This window comes from Aotus nancymaae, unplaced genomic scaffold (assembly GCF_030222135.1).
Source record: "Aotus nancymaae isolate 86718 unplaced genomic scaffold, 86718_ANA_hifiasm-v0.15.2.pri h1tg000033l, whole genome shotgun sequence".
In the NCBI taxonomy this organism is placed as follows: Eukaryota; Metazoa; Chordata; class Mammalia; order Primates; family Aotidae; genus Aotus; species Aotus nancymaae.
This window is the reverse complement of record NW_026988447.1, coordinates 64,180,487-64,194,226: the sequence shown is the minus strand read 5'-3', so window position 1 is coordinate 64,194,226 and position 13,740 is coordinate 64,180,487.

The window sequence follows — 13,740 nt, the reverse complement described above, 5'->3', positions numbered from 1 at the left end:
TGATTTGGAACTGAGCTCCTGAGAGCAGGAAACCGGGCGTCGATTTCTGTTGTGTGCTGGCATTGCAAGTCGACGGTGGCAGCAGCGACCAAGTCCAGCCAGTTCAGAAATGAGCTTCTGTTATTGCTCCTGAATACTTACAGCCTGTTTCTCCAGTTCTCCCAGTGATCAGTGATTCTGCGAACCATGTAATGTTCCCTAGTAACTTCCAGTCTGTTTAAAGAAAAATTATTACCTTCAACTCAAACAATTCAGTCTGATTAATATATAGAGTGATGATTAATACACTTTTTAACATATAGAAAAATATGTATACTTCAAAACATAAAACTATCACACAGAGATGCTTTTAAGAAAATAATAATTTTAACTTAATAATTAAGTTTATAGAATTTAAAGGACCACCAAAAAAAAAAAAAAAGGAAATAAACTTCAAAAAACTGCAGGAAATAAATAGAGAAGTTAATCCTAATAAGTCTATTTATAGTTCGTGTCTAGGAGACAGGAAAGAAATATGGAAAGATATATGTATATAATTATAAGTTAACAGATGGAAAATTATTACATAACACAAACACTCACACTAGGTTTTCGAATTTTCAATTTATATCGAATCCAGGAAATGGCTGCTGTAGCAAAGCCAACATGTAAAATGTGTGAATGGAATTTGGTATGTTGCAATTGATATGCATAAATTGACACATTTTCCAATAGGTGTACTTACCTAAAAACAAAAAATTGGCCTTGCCCAAACTATAGTTAAGAACAGAAAACATAGGGAGCTTTTGAGAATCTGAATGTTCTTATTCCATCTAATTCTTCCCAGCTACATGCAATGCTCAGCCAGCCACCTGAAGTCTGCACAAAAATGACATGCCAGTCTAACAAAATCTTAGAATTTTTCGCCAAACACATTATTTCCAATGTGTTGGAAATCTTAGAATTTTTCACCAAACACATTATTTCCAATGTGTTGGAAATAATATTTTGCTGTCTTAAAACTAAATGCAGATTGTCTTCAGGAGAACTAACATTTATTTGTTGCAATCTACTTGTCCAACCTTGCGTTAGGCAATTTATTCACAGTATCTTACAGATTAAGAGATGAGGTTTAGAGAAAATTACTATCACATGACTAATAAAAGGAGAAAAATTTAGATTCAAACAACTGGATTTAAAGCCCTACTATCTGTATTGTATCCCACTATCTCTGTCAAGATGTGGAAGTGTCAAGTGGCAGTCTGTGGCTCCTGCTAGCTAATACACTTCTAACCAGTTCTTGCCCACCAAGAGTGCCCTCTGCCTCTGAAAACTGACCAAGAAGAGCCTAGTTCCATGGTTCATTTTTCCAGCTGTGGTTTGCCCCTCATGCTTTAGTCCTGCCAGGGCTGAGCCTGTCTTTAGCCTTTGGTGATTGTTCTCAGAATAATCTCCTGAATCAATCTGAGTTCTCTACCTCACACTTCTAAGTATGTCCTTTCTGTATTTTTCGTGTATGTTTCCTATCTACTCCATTCAATCTAGATCCACTTTAGGTACTGTCATAGACATGAAGTTAGATTTTTCACTCTTGTCTATTTAAATCTGGGGCGACAAGGAGAGTTCTTGATTTGACCTTCATGTTTTCCATTTACCTTCAACAATTTCCTTTCACTTGGACCAATGCTTCCAAAATGCCAACACTATGGGGCTAGAACTCCCCTAATACTCTATTCTAGAATAGCAGGTATTGAACAATTTTGTGACTGTATGTATTCATACATATTTACATAGGTTGCAAGTAATATAATAATGTCTATTAAATGAAAGGATCACCAATGTGATTATGGCATAATCAAGTGACATTTATATTACTTTACCTATTAAAAGCACTTTCACATTTATTGTCCATTGTTCATTGTTACGTAGCGAATATGTGTGTTATTCTGCTGTTACAGAAAAGCAAAGATCCAAAATATTAAATGACTTACATTTCATTGTGTTAATTGCAGAGTTAATAGATGAATCTGGGTCTCAAACTTGAGTTTCTTGATCCCAAACTTTTGAGTTTCTTGATCCCAAACTTTATCTTTCTGGAAAGTAATCAGCACATACGACAAGTATATCTGCCAGTGAAATCCACTCAAATGTATTAGTGAAACATTCAGCTCCTGATAATTCAGCTTTAATGAGTTTTACAAAACAGATATGAAGAGCAGAAAAATATTTCAGCATAGCTATAAAGTTATTAATTCTTCTCTGAAGCACAAGTCAACAATATCAGTGCTTTTGAAAAGCTCTAAATGTATCATGGCAGTTGTGGGGCTGGTTTTTCCAAACTGGCAATTACATATGATTGAAGCTGAATTATTGACAGACATAGGGGACTAGAAATATTTACATGAATATGTGCAGGTCTAACACATATATCTCACTGACATGAAATAATTTATTCATTTCTTTCTTCAATAGAACTCAAATTTCCAAATTAATCCCTGAAGAAGCTGATAGTATAGAGTGTAACTAACAGGATGGGACTGTAATAGAACCGAATGTGGGGTTGTGAAAATAGCTATGAGTAGAGTTCAGAGAAAAGAAGACATTGCTGTGAACTGGAGTAGAAACCAGAAAACCATAGTATCAAATCTGGTCCACGATATGTTTTTCTATGTAACATTTTTTGGACACAGCTATACTCATCTGCTTACTTATTTTCTATGGACGCTTTTGTGCTAGAAGGACAGAATTGAATAGTTGCAACAGAGACTTGTTTTGACCCCCAAAGTCTTACCTTTATTCTGTGATCCTTTCCAGATTAAGTTTGCGACTATAGTTGTGTAGCAATTGCAGAAGATTTTATGGGGGTGGAAGAGTCACGCCTAGGCTATTGAGACGGATGTAGAAAGGGTTGAAATGGGGCAATTCAGGCAGAGGACTAGAAAGGGCAGAGGCAGTAGGCTGTGACTGAGGAGGATCAAAAGACAGTAAAAAGCGTTCATGGGCGCAAATGGGGGTCTGATGATAAGAACTGAGGGTATGTAAATGTGTACAGGTAGATTGATACAATTTGGAAGACTTGTATGCCAAGCTAATTCATTTCACTTTTTCTTGAAGGAGTTCATTGGCAAACCAGTAAAGGTGTAACCCAGTTAAATTCCAGTGTTATTGTAGCCCAGTTTTGAATAGAGAATATTTAAAGAAGGTAGTCCAGAAACAAACATCATTTTTAAATTTAAATTAAAGGAAATCTATTTTTAGATATTTTTCTAAGGGCATTAAAGGGGATCCCTTTTGTGATAAAACCAACCTCTCAAATCCCCTTTTCATTTTTCCCCTGTTTTCTAACTTTCCTTCCTTCCTCCCTATCCCTGTCCTTCCACCTTCCATTTTCCACCTCAACCCATACAACACTTGATATTGTCTTCCCCACACTTCCCTGATTTCCTTGCCCTGCCCTTCATCCCTCCTTCTTTTTTCTGTTCACTCTCCTCCATTAATGTATTATCTCTGCTTTATACAATCTTGCAGGCCCTAGAAAAGATTAGACTCTCCCTATAGTAGGGGCTCATGATCTTTTTTATACCATTGAATAGACAGTCTGGTGAAGGTGAAGCCTATGGACCTTTGCTCAAAACAATGTTTCTTTTTTTGGTTGTTGGTTTTTTGTTGTTGTTGTTGTTGTTGTTTTCACAGTTTTGCTCTGTCACCCAGACTGGAATGCAGTGGCACAAGCTCAGCTCACTGCAACCTCTGCCTCCCAGATTCCAGCGACTCTCATGCCTCAGCCTCCTGAGTAGCTGGAATTAAAGGCACACACTACCATGCCCAGCTAGTTTTTGTATTTTTAGCAGATACAAGGTTGTGCCACATTGGCCAGGCAGGTCTCAAACCCCTGACCTCAAGTGACGCACCCACCTCGGCCTCCCAAAGTGCCCAAAGTGGGATTACAGGTGTGAGCTACCATGCCCGGCCAGAGTGATGTTTCTAAATACCTAAAATAAAATACACATTAGACCACAAAGGAAACTAAATATATTGATACATAGTTATCAAAATGTTAAAAACAAAACTGCATCATAGCAACACAGGTTCATTATTAATATATTGAGTAACAAACTCTAGTGATAGGATTAATAACTGCTATAACTACAAAGTCATGATTAGTAGAAATAACATATGGGGATACGTGGAATAATCAAAATATATGTGAATATCTATTACTTGTTTTGATTTTTTTCTTTAGGAATAGATGCGTTTGCCTGACAGTAGTTTTGTTGGTGAAAAGCCCCAGGAATTATTAATATTACTGTGGTTTGTTGCTACTCATATTTATAATTGAAAATGTTTAATTTTAATTGGAGTTCAGTGAAATCAGTGATGGAGTTTTTGTTTTGTTTTGTTTTGTTTTTAACCTTCTCTGTTAGATCTAGGTTAAAAACTCTTTAGAGAGTGGAGAAAGAGGAGAAGCTAAACAAGCAAAGGCAAAAATGTTTTTAATAGGTATGGGAAACGGGGTGCGGCTAGGAACTCTCACATGGGAATAATTTTTTAACCATTAAAATTTCTAAGTAGAAGAGTAAAATGATGACAATGGGGTTTATTTTGTATACTGACAGCAGCATACAAAATATATTGGGAAAAGCAGACGGAAATAAAGAAGGCAAAAAAGATTTTGCAATAGTCAATGATGAGGTAAACTACATTGGTGGCATTAAGTTTTGGTAAAAAACAGATATTACTTGAATTTATTAAGTATTTTGTTTAATTAGCTGACATCCTTAAATCAGGAGTAGATTATGATTAAGCAAATATTCCAAACAGTATTGAATATTTTGTTACACAAAACAGTAGATTCCTTTAACTCTTCTATGGACATATACACAGAGAATACACAACTGAAGAAACTAGCAAGATTGTTAGAAATCTAGTGCACTGATATTATTCAAAAGGAGATTGCTAGAAAATTCTTTTGAAATATAGGTATTTTGAACAGTGGTTTGTGTGCATATTATTGAATAAGTATTGGAGTTGAAGTTCCCACTCTGTCATTTGTTAACTGTGTAATCTTAGGCAAATTCCTCTAAAAATCAGTGTTTTCCATTTTTAAAATGAGAACAATACTAATGATATATATCCCTACAGGGCTATACAGAGAATAACTACTTCATAAATGCAAAAGCACTAATCATGGTGTTGGATACATTGTAGTTACTCAGTATGGGTTGATTGTATTTGGAAAATAAGAGTGTATTAGATCCACAGATTAAGATGCTATCATTTAAAGTTATCTTCAAATGACAGATCTCCCACGTTCTCCTTTTCTTCTTGGGTAAATTGTGTGTTTGTTGTCTAAGAAAGTTATAATTTGGCTCTCCATAAAATTTCCTTGATCCTGAGACAATACTAAGGTTATAACACGTAAACATTCAGAGTATTAGAAAGTTGAATATCTAAATAGGGTACTTTGAAAGAATTTTGATTACATTGTATACTCCCATATTATCGCCTTGGCACAAAATAATTATGCTCTTTGAATACAAGGTTTCCACATACCAACCCAGCATTTCCGAAGTTGTATAGTCTCTGAAGACAGAGCTTGAAGTTACGAAATATGGTTTCACATCGTTCTATGGATAACAAAAGTGAGGGTTAAAATAAGGCATTCGAGTACCATGCAAAAGCTGGCAACGGGGCACAGAAGGGGGCGGGAGGGGGTGGCTTAAACTCCACAAAATGTACTTAAAGAAAAATAAAAAAGTAGTAGCTTTTACACTTGTTTTCTTGGAAAGGAAATCAGGTGCTCTTCTGCCAAGATGTAAAGAGAACATGCACAATCAGCCTTCAAGACTCCTTCCAGAGGATATTTTGACAAATTAATCATTTTTAAAACTACATGTGCATTCTGCACTGAGAGAAAATGTTGGCCATGTTCCCTTGACTGGCCTGAAACCTTTTACGTGTCAGTCTTGTTTCACGTTGGTTTCTCTGCACATTTCCTCATTTTGGCTACATCTTTATACCTTCCAGATTTTATAGGTCATCAGCAGCTTCCTGCCATCCATTACTTCAATTGAGAAAGACAGAACCATATAATTAAAAATTTAAGCCAAGGAGAAAAAAATGTATGGTTTGTCTTAGCCTTCTCTGGATATTAGCCTTCTCTGGATATTAGTCTTCTCTGGATATAATTAGCCTTCTCTGGATATTAGCCTTCTCTGGATATTAGCCTTCTCTGGATATTGGCCTTCTCTGGATATTAGCCTTCTCTGGATATTATTAGCCTTCTCTGGATATTATTAGCCTTCTCTGTATATTAGCCTTCTCTGGATATTAGCCTTCTCTGGATATTAGCCTTCTCTGGATATTAGCCTTCTCTGGATATTGGCCTTCTCTGGATATTAGCCTTCTCTGGATATTATTAGCCTTCTCTGGATATTATTAGCCTTCTCTGTATATTAGCCTTCTCTGGATATTAGCCTTCTCTGGATATTAGCCTTCTCTGGATATTATTAGCCTTCTCTGGATATTAGCCTTCTCTGGATATTAGCCTTCTCTGGATATTATTAGCCTTCTCTGGATATTAGCCTTCTCTGGATATTAGCCTTCTCTGGATATTAGTCTTCTCTGGATATTAGCCTTCTCTGGATATTATTAGCCTTCTCTGGATATTGGCCTTCTCTGGATATTAGCCTTCTCTGGATATTATTAGCCTTCTCTGGATATTAGCCTTCTCTGGATATTAGCCTTCTCTGGATATTAGCCTTCTCTGGATATTATTAGCCTTCTCTGGATATTAGCCTTCTCTGGATATTGGCCTTCTCTGGATATTATTAGCCTTCTCTGGATATTAGCCTTCTCTGGATATTAGCCTTCTCTGGATATTAGCCTTCTCTGGATATTATTAGCCTTCTCTGGATATTAGCCTTCTCTGGATATTGGCCTTCTCTGGATATTATTAGCCTTCTCTGGATATTAGCCTTCTCTGGATATTAGCCTTCTCTGGATATTAGCCTTCTCTGGATATTATTAGCCTTCTCTGGATATTAGCCTTCTCTGGATATTGGCCTTCTCTGGATATTATTAGCCTTCTCTGGATATTAGCCTTCTCTGGATATTAGCCTTCTCTGGATATTAGCCTTCTCTGGATATTATTAGCCTTCTCTGGATATTAGCCTTCTCTGGATATTGGCCTTCTCTGGATATTATTAGCCTTCTCTGGATATTAGCCTTCTCTGGATATTAGCCTTCTCTGGATATTAGCCTTCTCTGGATATTATTAGCCTTCTCTGGATATTAGCCTTCTCTGGATATTAGCCTTCTCTGGATATTATTAGCCTTCTCTGGATATTAGCCTTCTCTGGATATTAGCCTTCTCTGGATATTATTAGCCTTCTCTGGATATTATTAGCCTTCTCTGGATATTGGCCTTCTCTGGATATTAGCCTTCTCTGGATATTATTAGCCTTCTCTGGATATTATTAGCCTTCTCTGGATATTAGCCTTCTCTGGATATTATTAGCCTTCTCTGGATATTAGCCTTCTCTGGATATTAGCCTTCTCTGGATATTATTAGCCTTCTCTGGATATTATTAGCCTTCTCTGGATATTAGCCTTCTCTGGATATTATTAGCCTTCTCTGGATATTAGTCTTCTCTGGATATTAGCCTTCTCTGGATATTATTAGCCTTCTCTGGATATTAGCCTTCTCTGGATATTAGCCTTCTCTGGATATTAGCCTTCTCTGGATATTATTAGCCTTCTCTGGATATTAGCCTTCTCTGGATATTAGTCTTCTCTGGATATTAGCCTTCTCTGGATATTATTAGCCTTCTCTGGATATTAGCCTTCTCTGGATATTATTAGCCTTCTCTGGATATTAGCCTTCTTGAACTCAGGTACTTTCGTGAGTTTGCCTGAGAGGCCTATAGGCCACAGCTGGTCATTCATGTGAATCCAAAAAAATCACGTTGAATCCTGTTCTTTAATTTTACCTACTGTCATGCCCCTCTGTTCACTGAGGCAGATGTTCTTTAAACATTATTTTTGACTAAGACCTCGTGACTACAGGTTTGTTGCCACTTTTCTGCATTCTCCTTTCCAGCTCGCATTTCGAGAGAATCAGAGAATCCTCATGTTCCTTCTATAGCCCACACACTGACATGGAAACAACACTATTTTCTTCTGCTCCAAAAAGTTTGCATAATTGCAAGAGCTGTGTGTGGGAGCTGTGTAACCACGCTGCCACAGGATGAGAGGCAAAGGCAATTTCTGTAATTCTGCTACCATTTAAAAGCACAGTATTGTACATTTGCTGCAACAGGATCTCAAAAAATATCTAAGACAGAGGTTGCAAATTCAAATGCATTTTGAGTCCAGGTAGGGAAAACTATTATGTAATGTTGTTATACACAAGACAACAGCGTAGAGGGGCCTCTGGTGAATTTACTGCAGTCCTTGAAATTAATTAAACACTGTGCTAGCCTAAGAAAACCTGTAATTGAGCCACATTCTGGCCATTACACATGCCAGCTTTGTGGCCCGTAACTGGTCAAACTGATCTCCTCCTATTCAGGTAACCCTTATTGAAGAATATACTCTCTCCATCATGTCTTAGAAAACAAAGTGCTGATATTATATTAATGCTAAGGGAGTTCTATGTTGCACCCAATATCCAATCCAAGGAAAGTTCCTGCAGTTTTGTTTTTTTTTCTGAAACATTTCTCTAGATGTCATCATTTCTGTTTTCAAGATACAATTGCAGCAAAGATTTTCATCACCTTGGACTTTAGTCTACCACTGAACCTTTCTAACTATATCTCTACCTTCAAAACTTTATGCAGCACAAGCACAGAAACCATTTTCTTAAGCATAGTGTGATAATACTGTTTCCTGGCCTAAAAGCCTACAGCGGACGTCAGTCATTCCTTATGCTTTCTCTGCATCTTTTATCATGAAGAAGGTTCCTTATTGGCATATCCATTTTCAGTCATGCTGCTGCTTCTCTACTCACATTTGGATCTGTCTCTTGGGTTATACAAGCTTGCTTATTACCCAGACACAAGTCCAGTTTCTGAATTTGGGCCCATTTGTACTCACGCTCTTCTTTCAGGAACGTCTTTCCTATTCCTTTTTCATAAAACTATGGCCCTTGCTCCTGCAGTGCATCACTCATAACTCAAGATCTCAACAAAAAAACTGCAGGCAAACTACAAAGACTTTGGTCACATAAGCCACGCAACCACCACCTCGGCACTCCTGGACGTACAGAGTTTTATCTATCATAGTTATATACTTCATTGCACTAGTTATCCCATCAGAAGTATGGAATGGTGGCTAAATATGAAGAATTGAAGTCAGACTGGGTTCATATTTTCACTTCCTACTAGCTGTGTGGCCGTGGGCTAATTATTTAACTTTCTATTTTTACATTTTTATCACTTGTAAAATAAAAAGGTATCACGTGAGATTCATTCACTCATTCAACAAACATTTATCAAGTACGTGCTCCATGCCTGGAACTGTTATCATTGTTAATAATACAACAGTAAGAATAACAGAGAAAATATCTAACCTCCTGAAGCTCTTGGTTTAGTGGATTGTAGGAAAAATGTGATATCAAATGCAAAGTTTCTCACACAGTAAGAACTAAACAAATATTACCTACGAACAAGTTGAAATTGTATAGTAACTTGAGGAGATTAGTAAATGTTTTATAGATAAAATGTAATATGGTTTTAGTGCTACCTCTGCACGAGTTTTGTGAGCACGGTACGAGATGTTGCATTTAAAGGACTTAGCATAGAGCCTGGACCAAAGCTAACCCTTAGTAAATGGTAATTGCTGGTGTAGCTGTTGCTGTTGTTATAAATGAAAATGTTTTAAGTATTCCCTTCCCTAGTATGTCATGAGAAAGTTTAATTTGCAGAGTCAGTAATGTTGTTGTTGCAAATGTCCTTAGAAAAGGACATTGCACTTCATTAGAAATACTAGCTCATCGGGCCAGGTGTGGTGGTTCATTCCTGTAATCCTAGCACTTTGAAGGGCCAAGGTGGGTGGGTCATTTGAGGTCAGGAGTTGGAGACCAGCCTGGCCACCATGGCGAAACCCAATCTCTAGTAAAAATACAAAAAACTTAGCTGAACATGGTGGCACACACCTTGGGAGGCTGAGGCAGGAGAATTGCTTGAACCTCTGGAGGGGCATGTTGCAGTGAGCTTAGATGGCAGCACTGCACTCCAGACTGGGTAACAGAGCTAGATTCTGTCTCAAAAACAAAAACAAAACAAAACAAAAACTAACTCATAGGATTCTCCACTGATGCCATGTTTGTTGCTGCTCCTATCCCTGTAGCCACTTTTCAAACTTAATCATGTAATGAGAAAAATGTGAATGTTTTTAAATGCCACTTTGTGCAATGTCAATGATTGTGCATATATGGCAAAATACATCTTCCCTAAACCCAGTGTGACAGCATCTATTGAGCAAAGTGCTGCATGCCCAGAAACAGAGAAGGAGCAAGTTCAAGAGAATGTGTTCCAGAGATGCAAGAAACACTATTTATTGGCAATTTTGTCTAGATCTGATTTGCTTAAATCTGAATCACAAGACAGCCTTGATATCAAGAAATTACTTCCTTTTAGATCAAGGGTGCTAAGGGAAATAGTCTTGACTTTGAACTACACAGTTGAAGTAAAAGGGAACTTGTTTTACAGATAAGTAGCCTCCAGGCAAAGGTAAGATGAGAGACAAACGGTTCATTGATGGAGAAAGGTCTTGCAAGTAGTCCCCTGTAAGGCCTTTATGCCTTTATGAAAGGAGTTCTACATCTTGGGAACTAAACTGACTGAACATACCTCTGAGATTAAACACCGAAGTTGTCAAAAAAGCCTTCTCTAAACTATTTTAAGAAGACCTTGGGTATCACCTAACTCATTCCCTTTCTGACTCATTTGTCTTAGCTGTCACTCATACCACGTAGAAAGAACCTGAAATGTTCCCTCATTTACTTCTTACAAAAGCCCCACTTTACTAAGGAAGTAAATGAAATTTAGTACTATTGAAGACACTTCTCAAGATGACCTACCTGGCAAGTGGGCAACGCCATAATGGAAACCCTGCTCTGTTGAGCTGGTGCTTCATTCCTCTTGCTTGTTATGATTTGGGGATTGGTTTACTAGTATGCATGTAGGGGACTTCCACCATCACTGCTAACTCCCTGGAGTTTCAAGGCTCCGTGCTCCCTTGCTTGGGCATAAGAGTGTCCCAGGAGCATGTCCTGATGGTGTTCATCTGGAATAAGTCAGATGAGGGTGGAGCAAAAGCTCAGGGTTCTAATGACCTTGACCTCTATTGCATGTCACTGGTGATGGCAGTGGCTGTTGACACAGGAAGAGTGAACCAAAGGGAAACTAACTTGCACTGGGCTCTTGAATGAAGTATTGGATGGTATTGACTCAAATGATATTTGAACAGTCTGCAAGGATGATTCAGCTTATACACAACTCCCAGGTGCTTTTTTCTGCCCATATGGCCCATTTAAGTCTGGTGACACTCTAGACCATCGCTATTCTAAGTGTGCAGCTTTGTTACCACCTGGGAACTTGAAAGAAATGCAAAATATTGGGCTCCAATCCAGGTCTCCTGAATCGATGTTTGCATTTTAATCAGATTCCCAGGTGACTGAAATGCACATTAGATTTGAGACACACTCCAGTGTGTTGCTTCTATACAAGCTTGAGACAGAAGAAATCTTTGTGAGGTCTCCTATGGTCTCATCTGTACAGGCCTCCTGACAAACTCTCAATCTAGCTGCTGTTCTGGGAATGTGCTTAGTAAGCAGAACCCAGGTTTCCTCTCCTTGGGAACAGCAATCCTTTTATTCCCAGTAACTGCCCCCCGTCTCCTCTTTCCAGCTCATAGGGATTTTTTTTTTTCTACTCTGTGTGGACCCTAGCCTCTTTCTAACGTTCATCCTAAACATTGTCTCCATTTTTGCTTAGGTTCACTAGGGACTTAAATGCTTTTGGAATGAAAGAACCTGAGAGATTAGTAAACCACCTCTGATTTCTACCTTGCCTCAACCTTGAGCTGAAGCAATTAAAAAGAACTAATCTCCTGCCTGAATTAGGAAAAAGGAAAGAAGTAAATGGGGAACATGACTAATTCATCAAGGAAGTATTCAACCACACTTGCATGTGACACCTATGTTGGAAGCATGTTCTCCACAGCACATTTCTGTTTATGTCACTGCAGTTTGTACATTTCTATAAATAAAGGCCTATATCTTTCTACCTTGTGTTCACATAGATGTTAGAATCATATCTGGATGATTCTGATTAATTTAAAACGTCTCTGGCTCTGAGATCACTCAGCTTGGAAACGAGCACATTTCCTTACACTTTGAGCTTATGAGGAGGCTGTCCAGTCCAGAGAATAGCAATGAGTGTGCTGATACCCAACTCTGTCACTTCCTGGCAGGTGGCTCTGGACAAGTTTCTGAACTTCTCTGTGAATGAGCATAATAATATCATACCTAACTGAGAGAGATTTTGTTTGTTTGTTTGTTTTAGAGACAGGATCTCACTCTGTCAGCAAGGCTGGAATGCAATGGCAGAATCACAGTTCACTGCAGCCTCAAAATTCCTGGGATCAAGTGATTGTCCTGCCTCAAACTCCTAAGTAGCTGGAACTACAGGCATGTGCCACCACACCCAGCTAGGTTTTTGTCTTTTTTTATTTGTTCAGTCTTTGTTTTTGTTTTTGTTTTCTTATTAGAGACAAGGTCTCTTTGTTGCCCAGACACTGGTCTTGAGCTCTTTAGTTCAAGCGATCCTTCCACCCAAAGTGCTGGGATTACACGTGTGAGCTACCGCACCAGCCTTCAGAGAATTTTCATGTCAATGTTACTACGGTATCAGTCATACGGCATGCCTGATAAAGTTGAGCTTCTGTGATAATTTCTGAATTACTACTCATTAAATGTTGATTTTCACCTGCAGCAACTGAAATACTATGAATACTAATCTACACTTTTAGTTTTGAAAATTATTAAATAAAAATTTTACTTGTCACCATCATCATAATACTATGTTTATTAAGCATAAACTGTGTGTCCCATTCTCGTATATTATCATGCACATTCCTCACAATTCTTGGGAGATCGTTCCTATGTTTATCTTCCTTTATCACCTAATCAGGAAACTTATTTCCTCTTTTCCTGGGCACATAACTAGAGACTAGACGGGGAGCCACATTTGCACGTTGATGTGGCCACGTAACTAAGTGGAGTAGAGCGTGTGAGGAAAGTGGATTTTTGCTCCCATGAGAGCGGGACCATTAACACTCAGCCCGTACCTTTTATGAAGAAACCTGAGAATTACATGGTAAACGTGGAGGAGCTAGAAGTTAGGTGGAGCCACCCAGTGCAACAGGAACAACCATTTTGAGTTTTATTTAAGTGAGAAATAAATCCCTAATGTGTTACGTTTCTGGCACGTATTTGTTACAGTAGCCAATCTGACCTTAATTCACTTAAGAGGTTAAGCAGCTTACCTGAAGACACACAGCTTATAATTGGGGACAGTGTATTCCAAGTCTCCAAAGCCAGTCCTGTCAATCACTAAAGTTTATCGGCATCAAACTTCACTTGTGAGAAAACCAAGTGGCTTAGATGTAGCCACCCGCCAAGTTAGGCAGAATGCGACACACAAGAAGGAAGGAGGCAGGAATCTAAAAACACTTGAACTGGATTGTTTTAGGAAG